Genomic DNA, 10,745 nt, shown 5'->3' with positions numbered 1-10,745 from the left:
TCAAAAATTTAGTTTTTTTTATTAAATGACAAGAATTTCCACGCGAATTTAGGAAGTAGAGATGTAACGAAAGTACACAAAGTTATTTTAAATTTTTAGATTAATTTTGTTTAATTTTCCGTACGAAAAACCGTCTGGGGTTGGCGATAAGTGCCGACAATCGCCACCCGTCCCACCTTTTCGTCGCAACATACCAAAGATTGAGCGGTTGGTTTGCGGTTTGAGAACGAGTTTGGTGAATGGGACCACCGGAGAGCTCTTCCACCCGACTAAAGGTAACCCGTCATGTCAAGTAAAGCCCTAATGAGAGTCTGTTGATATCCAAAACTATAAATACCCTGACACCAACAAGGCGTTGAGATAATTTTTATCATCGTTACACACGTGATCCGGCCATTTCAGATCCAACTATCTCCCCCTGCAGCCAATTACAAGGGCCACGGGGGAACGGGGGAGTACGACGGGGGGATGCTCGTGAATGATTCTCTTCTTCCCTCAAAGGATATTGGGTTTACTAGTTCTTGGAAACTGCAGGAGACAGATACAAGTCTTTTTCTCCAAAATCCGTCTACCGATCTTAACGTTTGTTAATGATGTTCCTTTTTTCCGCCCTCTCGCGCTTTTTTTCTACTGTCTTTGATATCGATAATATACAATGAAGCGTTTGTGTGGACGTAAGTGAATGTCAAGATATGTCAGTTTATTTTTGGTCGAACAAAAAAGAAGAAATATATATATATATATATATATATATATATTTATTTATTTCCGAGCATACGTGGGCCTTTGCATTGTCATAACCTTGTTAATAGGTAAGATCCATATCAAAAATGACATTACCCCCGGATAATTGAAAGAAAAAAATATGGCTGAATTAAATCACCTTTCGATTTACCGTATTTTAGATAATGCGATTTTTATAGCTTCGTAGCAATGTCTCAAATTGCTTTTTGCAACACGAAATCTATGAGAGTAGGATGCACAGTCTAACTTTTCCAATTTTCTTGCAAAATTTGGATAAATATAGTATAAATCTAAAACACGGGACCGCAATGAATGCCAATACTTAAATTATCAATAAAATATATAATGTGATTAATATACAGACGTAAACAAGACATAAAAGACATTCTATTTATTCAAATGTTGAGCAGTTAAGAGCCGCAAATTATTCGGTTTTTCCGAATGTTGCTGCTCATTTATCGATTTCTATTATAATTCATTTTTTCAGCCATTTTTTACATTTCATTACAGTAACTTATTTTCTAGCTTATAAGTTATTTAATAAAGAGTGGTGAAAAATAAATGGAAAACAATGTTACAACCGGAAAGATGGAAAGCCGGAGACGATCCGTAGAGTGACATTGACTAAGTTCCCTGGGGATTTTTCGGCACGATGCCACCACTTCCTAAACGTTTTTCCATTAAATCAATCGAGCGACACGAGAAAGAAAGTAATATATTTTAACTCTAACGAGAAATTAAGCGCCATGTCATTAGTTATAGAACGAATAGAATTAATTAGTATGTTAAGGAGCGCTTCGACTCATAAATCTCACAGAAATACTTTAATATCCTTTTATTAATCGTATAAATTTATTTGATGAGGTAATAAAATTCCGTATTTAAATTCTAATTTAGAAATATTAAACAAGATTTTGACTTTCACATTCGTAACTCCGCCATCTTCGAATTGGTAATATAGACCTATGATAGAAAAAAATCTATGTTTAAATTATTATTTGAAGAAAGATGCCCTTAAAAATGTTAACTAAATAGAACAAATACAGTTTTACGTTTATGCCATTGTTATAAATTTTAAAAAAATGGTTCCTAGAATTACGTAGAAATGTATTTTCGTAGCATATAATGCATAAGAGTAAGTAAAATAACTTCAAAGACAAGACAGGAAAGCTGAATACTCTGTAAATTAAGTTACCCATTGAGGAAAAATTCTGTAGTAGTAAATATATTTTAGGAGGAAAAGTCTTCTGTAGAAATATATACTAGAAAAGTTTTCTTCAATAATTCAATATAATTCACGATGGATGTCGATAAGGGTGTAATGAATTAAGATAAAAATCTCGATCACCATATTCTGAGGCGTCAGTACGTTGGTTCCCATTATGGCCTGCCAGTGTGAGATACAGCCGAGTTTTCAATGTTCGCTTTCGTCAACATCAATTCTAAATTTAATTATAATCAATGCTTCTTTCCGCGAACTCTTCGCGCCAATAACATTAAAAATTCAGAGAGACGAACATTTCAAAGATTCTAATTCCACTGATAGGAATAGAAATGTAAATATCAGATGACGTAACAAATACGTATCTTCTTAATCATCTGTAAATGGTGGCAACCAATCAGCTGACTGTTCTTTTTTTTCGGTTTATCAGAATTCGCGATAAGGAAAAAGAACAACGGAAAAAACGAAAAGAAAACGATGAAAGATCGTGAATTTACTGAAATGTTCGTTTTTCAATTATTTAAATTTTTATTTTCTCTCTTTTCCAATATTATTATTATTATGCGCACTCCACGCTAATTACATTAGTAATAAATTAGTATATTAATTTTTAATCACATTCGTATTTTTCCGAATCTGCGCTTTCAAACTGCTAAGATAATTTTTAATCGTTTTCATTAGTCTTACCACCAGAGGCGCTCTTCGTTAGTAATATTTCAAAAATAATTATATTAATTAATTCGTTTTATTTATCTTTTCGACACTTATCGATGACTTTTTATTACTTTTAAAGTCTTTTTTGCGAAGAAAATTCTTTTCGTCGAACCGAAAAAGTAAAAACAGATATTTATTTTTTCTTTCTTACAATAATTTAAGAAAGAAATGAACCGTATAAAAGAAATCCCAATTTGATTTTAATGATGTTGCCCGTGTAAAGAAAGATAAATTACGTTACATCATTCCATAAGTTACGAGTGTGCGGATGAATAGCGTGAGATAGGCACACCCGTAGCAAAAGCCTAATCGAATATAAATCCCATAGAAACTCGCAGCTCCTCCTTTCCCAAAACGTCCCGCGTGAGGAGGAACAGGTGGGGGCCATTCATCTGAGAACGAAGAAGCCGACAGTAAATAACTGTCAAGAAGAATTCCGTTCGACAAATACAAACGAAATCCGAAGGTAAACACGTTTAAAAAATGCTTACTCAAACCTCCCAGTGTTTCTAATTTTGCATTCTTTTCCCAGAAAATTACGTTTGACAAACGGAATCTCGGAAGATTCGGTTTTCCTTGGTTCGACATCTGGAAGCGTAAGAACACGGAAAGGGTTATAAATATTCTTTTCTAAATATTTTTAATGCATTTATTGCGTATTGTTGCCATTGGTCTTTCGTCCGTTTTTCGGCAGCTGGAGCGCAGGCTTTGTGGGCGGAGCGGGCGAAAAGTGCCGCTTTCGGAACGATCCAAATCGCCCGTGCCGTCACGTGACCAGGCCGGAAAGGCGGCCGGGGACAAGCACAAAGGCCGTCTAGGGTTAATAAGTAGGCCTAACTCCCGTCTTCCGACAAAGAAATAGTAGTAGATATTCCGTGGTGCAGACCTAATTTCGGTGTCGAGACCGGGTGAAAAATGATGCTCCCGACGTATCGTCTTACACGCCGCTCGCTACCATCTGGCGACACGCTAGCCTTGTGTACTTACCTTCCCCATTTACTTTATTTGTTTTACTTAACGCATGCGTCTGGGATCCGATCCCCTCCAAACTGGCAATCGTTGCCTAACTCTTTCTTATGGCTGCCAGAAAACAAATGTAAGTCATCCCCATTCCCATTTTTTCTTTTCTGTCTTAAAAAATAAACCTTTACCTTTTGCAATTTTATTTCAAATTTAATTTCTCGAAACAACTCTAGTAGATTATAACAACACTCGACGATAATAAGCCCTCGCGTGAATCCCCCTAGTTTGGATTTCAATCTATATCGCCAATCCAACTCATCCTTATTTATATAGTTTAGTTAAAGATACAATGTATTTTACTTGATATATATATAATTTTAAATATTCTATCCATAGGCCTGGATATTTTATTGCATTATAAAGTTATACCAAGAAGGGTATACTGATAAATCTCCTCCATTTATTGCTGCATAAGGGATTTGGGTTATCGAGCCTGCTGCCATAGAAACTGTCCAGAAAATCATATTAGACTATTAAATCAATACGTAAATTAATAATTTATCTTTAAAGGTGTTTGAAAAGAATATAAGCAATGCAAAGCCTGACAGTCCTGGCTAATGCTAAAGAAATTTTCAGACGCGTATTCTTCAAGTCCTCGAGACAAAATGATAATTGCGAGGCCGAATTTTCGGAAGAAACTGTTGGCAGCCGCTGAAAAGATGGGAAGAGATGGCAAAGATAACGAGGATTGGAGGTCGAGTATTCTTTAATTGACCACCACTGACCGCACTCGTTTCTGTAACCTTAAACTGTCGGTTTAGCGGGCAGTCCAAACAATTTGTCAACTGTTTTCCCATTTCGGTGACATTTGTGTCGACTCTGTTTATTTTCCCAGCGGGAAGGTCAGAGATAAGGCTCCACCTGATAGTTTCCCTTTCGGAAGGTTACGCGATTTGCGATTAAATTATTAATGATTCCTAATGACAACTGTATACAACTGGTGAGTGCGGACATACGAACTCCATTCACTAAGTTAATTGGAAAAGTTGCTTTTCTTCTCGGTCACATAACCCAGATGTTCCGTACGATCCAGTGTCGAAAATTATTTTATTCCGTGCGTATTCTTCTATTTTGTAAATCGTCAAATTCAAAAATATTTCTTATTTAAATTTAATCTAGTTTATAAAATATATACAATAATAGGCCTAAATTTCTATTAATACATTCAATTACTTTTTCGTTTTTATTCTGAAAGTCAAATGGCCTACAACGCATCCGCGGATACGTCGTAGGCCACGCGGTAAACTATTTATTATCCAACTTCTCTGAGGGATCCGAGTTCCTATTTTTCAAGATAATTCGGGTCGGAGAGTCGTTTCTCGTCTCGTACTTACGCTAGCGGATCCAACAACCCGAAGCCCATCGGAGACCGAATGGATAACACTACCGAACACCGATCGGGGTTCGCGCCCGGCCAACACGCTGACCACGTGGAGTTTTCTTTGCGTTTGTAACGCCTAAATGGGGACCAGTTTCCCATAAAAAGCCCTCCCGGGAGCATCCCCTCGGCACATCGTCCACGCGTCGCGTTGTCGTATACAAACAAACAAATTAACTAACTCGGGGTGAGATTCGTCTGTAAGATTGAGGCAAACTAGTGGCAAGCGTTACAAACCAATCGTAATCATTTTGCTTCATATAATTTAAATTTACACTAAAGAAGACTTAAAGAAAAGTAATAACGACAATTTAAAAAGCAATATACAATAGACCCCCCCCTATAACACTGTAGATAATTCCGTGTTATATGAATTCCATGTTGTACGAGTCACTTAGATTTTACAAATACGTGATCCGTTTACAGCCCGGCACACGTATTTGTAAAATCTAAGTGACTCGTACAACATGGAATTCATATAACACAGAATTATCTATAGTGTTATAGGGGGTCTACTGTAACCCTTTGCTTTTACTCTGAGATTAATTTATTTTCCCTAATCTCAAAAAGTAATCCCACATTAAACTATAAATTTCCTAAAAGAAGGATTTTTTTATCTTCAGATAGGCCTATTTACAAATGGAAAATTTTCTGCGGGCGCTGACGATCGCAAAGTGGAAAAAAATTAAGAAACGTTAAGCGAAATGAGTAATTTCGGTCACGCAAATGCAGTGACACAACCCCGAATCATCGACACTTATTTTAAATCGGAGTAACGAGAGTCCGAGTAGAATACTATTTTTAGTTTACCAGATATAAACAATTTCTCGAAACATAACTAAGATTCGCATTCCAGTTAAATCTGATATAAATTTCAAAAATTGAATCCGGTCCAAGTGCCGATCATGTTTTTAAAAACAATTAACGATACGATCTTTCCGCCGGCCGATATGATTCGATTATAGTTCTAAAGTGGCAAAGTTTGAGATTTTCGTCTAATTTACACAGGTAATTTTCGACTTCTTTACTAAAATACAAAAAAAAAGTTGAGATTTTCTGTACGCGTGGATTAGGGGGACGACTTTGTTTACCCGCTTTGAAGCTTAATAACTCCTGTGCCTTTTGTCGAAAATATCTGAAATTTGGCAGGGCGTTTTGTGCATTAAGACCATTGATGCTATTAAATTTTGGTGGATAAAGAGCGAATGAGTGGAAAGATAGATAGGGTCGTACCTTGTATCTCGAGTGGATCGAAGATTTTAGCATTTACAATTTTTTTTAAAATAAAACTTATTTCTACCTAAACACCAACCGTATGCCGCAAATCTATCGGGCTAGTTTAAGGCTAATTACTAAATGAATTACGTAACCAATTTGACGTAATCCATTTACTAATTAGCCTTAAACTAGCCCGATAGATTTTCGGCATACGGTTGGTGTTTAGCTATATTATATATCGGGTTTAGCGATGTTTGTATTTATTTCTATCTTCAAAACTGAGCTTTTTCCATTTTAAAATAATAATATAAAAAGCTTTTTAAAACGAAACCCGGTAACAGATGGCGCCACACGCAATTTTAGCTCTTGCCGGAAAAGTTACTCAACTCGTTGCTAGATTTTTTTTAAATTTAATATTCCAAGAATGATATTTCCAGATGTAAACAGGAATTATATATTTTATATCTTTATTAATTCTCTATTTTGCCTCACCTTTAAGTTAACGAATGCTTATACTGTATATTTTATTAATCCTTTAAAGAAAATAATAATTGATAATGTTCTTAATGCAAATCGCTTATTGTTATCAATAATATGGGTTTGCAATAAATTTTAATATTTAAAAAATCTGCTGAAAATTGAAGCATTCGAAGAGCCGATACGAAATAGTAGAGGCGATTTTAAATTATTTATAGACGTTGCTTTAAAGCGGTGGTAGAGAATTGATAAGGTTGACAAAAATCGAGCTGAGAGGATACGACAGGTGGCAGCATCTATCGTTCTCACCACTAAAATTGTGGGCACGATTCCGTCGTAAATCGTACCTCTTGACGCGTTGGTTTCGACCAATGGCGAAACGAATCTACCCGACAGTCGGAGAAGTAGCGCGGCGCGAGAATGCGAGACTCGATAGTGTTAGATGGTGTAACCATGTGGTTTCCACGTGTATCGCGCTTTGTCGGCATATTCTCCGCTTTGAACTTGGCTGACAGGCCAAGTATGTTTGGCCAATTCATCTCCGAATTCGCCATTGCCAGGGTCGTAGGCCTAATGACATCTAGAGCACCATCCCGTATAGAAGTTCTTGTCTTTACCCCAGGTACGATCTCAAATTGGCGTCGAATTCTTCATTTTTTAAAAATATCTATTTTGCAAACGTCCTTCATTTTTTATATCCAAAATTGGTGATAATTGTATATTATGAACCCACGACTCTTCGACTTCAAATACAAATTCGAGAGTTAATTTACATGAATACAGTCGCAACTAAAATTTGAATTGGCTAGCGATTACGTATAAAAGTGACGCAATTTTCGTGTGGTGACGTTGTCGTAATACTAAACGTAAGAAATTGACGTACCATTGAGTCATTCTCTTCCCCGTCGAAAGCATTTAAGCGGCATTAAATGTAGGAGAAAAGCACCTGACTCTATAAATAAAATTTCTAGAAAAACAAACAAGAAGAAAAAACAAACATGGCCACTTGATCGATGTTGCTAATTCATACTTTGGGAGGAATTTTTTCGGTAGATAACTAACAAATCATTTTGGACGCTATCACTAGAGTCGATCCTTTGTCGGTGATGGCTGCTTCATTCACGAGACGGTTTCTTTGGCCTCGGAAAGCAATACATTGAATGGGGATAGTATTTCGTTTGAAGAGAAGTCTTTGTCAACTTCTAACGGAAGAGTCGTACAGTCAACCCTGGTTACACATTTGTCATGTTTAAGAAGTGGAAAGAGAATATAACGAGGTTTCTGTTTGCTCCTACGTTTCCGTTTCTGCAGGTTTTCACGTTTACCAAACTGGAGAAACGAATATTCGCTTAAAAAATCCCAGAACCCCTTTTGGAATTCATTAATAATCCCCGTAAAACTCGAAGCTAGTGAAGAAATTTCATTTAACAGGCATTCTGTGACTCCATACTGAAAACTCTTATTTGCCATTGTTAATTTTTATATTAATACTACAACAGAGAATTAATCTGGTTAAATGTGGTATAATGTTAATAATCCACAAATTAAACTCCTGCTAAAATGAGACTAAAGGTAGATTGCTTGGGGAATTCACGCAGTATCGAGGCCTAAAAGGATCGCCGTGTCGAGCGGGCTAAAACAAGCTGAAAGTACTTTGTAATTCATTTGTTATAATAACCTAACTTACTATGCCCGTGAGTATTAAAAAGGGCCTTTTTCACGTCGTGGATTTGGCCTTATCGATAATGGATGGCCGGCGCCGCGAGACTGACGTATCTGAGCCAAAACCGTCCGTCAGAATTTTTGGTTCTGTGCCAGATTCGAACCCGGATCCTCCAGAACAGCAAGCTATTACTGTATCCGCCATCAATCATGATTTATTTTAGAATTTTCAGAAAAGTAAAAATTATAAAACACCTCAGAATGCAACGCGATTATTTTGCAAAATAGCTGGCGCGTTGCCATCTCGTTATGATAGAAATTACTGAACTGTCGACATCCTCGGGTCTTAATAATCCTCACAGTCACAATTCCAACCGGTCCAAACCCTTTGCATAGATTACATTTAATTATGCATTTGAATTTCAGTCGAGAATCGTGGCCACCGAACAACAAATAGTTCTGGTTTTCTGCTCGACCACTGGGCGTGGTATTTTCCAGGTTTTCCTCGTGTTTAACACATAAGCAATGGGCAGTTTCCCATATAAAATTTTCCAAGGAGACACTCCTTTGGCAACTCACCTTGGCGTTTTCTTTATCCCATCAACAAAATCCAGTTGAGAATCTTTAGGCTCTCGACTATCGTTCCTAAAATTTAAAATGTCAGAACAGAGAATTTCGACTGAACTGAAATTAGGAACTAGGAGTGAGGACAATCTATATATATTTATTTATTTCCGAGCATACGTGGGCCTTTGCATTGTCATAACCTTGTTAATAGGTAAGATCCATATCAAAAATGACATTACCCCCGGATAATTGAAAGAAAAAAATATGGCTGAATTAAATCACCTTTCGATTTACCGTATTTTAGATAATGCGATTTTTATAGCTTCGTAGCAATGTCTCAAATTGCTTTTTGCAACACGAAATCTATGAGAGTAGGATGCACAGTCTAACTTTTCCAATTTTCTTGCAAAATTTGGATAAATATAGTATAAATCTAAAACACGGGACCGCAATGAATGCCAATACTTAAATTATCAATAAAATATATAATGTGATTAATATACANTTTTAACATTGGAAGCGAGATAAAATAAACCGATTTATCAATCAAAAATATTCATATGGTACTTTTATGTCTTTAAACAGTGTTCTGGGATCTCATTAAAGATGCGGAACAAATATCAGCAGACACTTCAATTTATTATTGAATAAATCTCTTATCTATGGGACGAAATTCTTTTGCGGGTGAACTACCATTACCTTGCAAATTATGTTCAGATATAAAACTCTTTTCCTACTTTAGATGTGTTCTAGAATCGTACTAATGGTACAACTATTAATGATACGTTTAGGGTAGGAAATCTCTGATCTAGGTTCGGAATTTCGGAGTTAACGAGCGTGGCTCTCGTCAATCTTTCCGTCCTGTGGACGCATCGAAGACATTTTTTTCCACGCTCATTATGGGTTCGGCCGGGCCCACAATGAGACCGGATGGACGGTTCGATATATTTAGGACAGACCGCCTGCAAAAGATTCCACGAATTCGATTCTGGGTTCCCCAGAGCATTACGCCGACACCTTCGCGCCTCTGACCCGAGCATGGTTTAAAACTTTTGATACGTGGTATATTCTGTTCGAACGACTCTCGAATTCTACGTAAGGTAAGTTGCGGTCTTTGTTCTGTTAGCACGAAGAGATTACAAAGAAAACATGGAACAATTCGGCAGCTTCTACTTCAAGAAATCTGAAATTTGCCATCCGCTAAAACCTGGAATTTTACAAGAAACTTGGTTTATCGCACCATCAAGAGGTATGAGAAAACTAATAGTATTGAAAACCGACTAAAATGTGTCGTCCGCGAGATAAAAGAATTCCAGGAATGCTTAAGCGTTTGAAGAGCCGAATAATAAATCCTCGCCGATGCCAAAAAAAAGCTGGCGTTGCTGATGAACTTCTCAAGACCCTTCGTCTAGCATTGAAAAGGACCGCGAGTTTAAGACTTTAAAAGTTAAGGCCTATCACACGTTGACACAGGCTCAAAAGAATAAAAGGCTGATTTACTCTTGCCGTCTTTTGCAGAGATGTGAAAAATATTCTTCTCATAGATAAAAAAAAACTTTCTGTGGAAATTTAACAAGAAAATTTGTAGATGAAATACCGTTGCAAATTATGTTCAGATATAAAACTCTTTTCCTACTTTAGATGTGTTCTAGAATCGTACTAATGGTACAACTATTAATGATACGTTTAGGGTAGGAAATCTCTGATCTAGGTTCGGAATTTCGGAGTTAACGAGCGTGG

The sequence above is a fragment of the Centruroides sculpturatus genome, unplaced genomic scaffold (assembly GCF_000671375.1).
Source record: "Centruroides sculpturatus isolate CEXI.00-Female unplaced genomic scaffold, Cexi_2.0 scaffold1208, whole genome shotgun sequence".
NCBI lineage: Eukaryota > Metazoa > Arthropoda > Arachnida > Scorpiones > Buthidae > Centruroides > Centruroides sculpturatus.
This window is presented reverse-complemented; position numbering follows the sequence as displayed.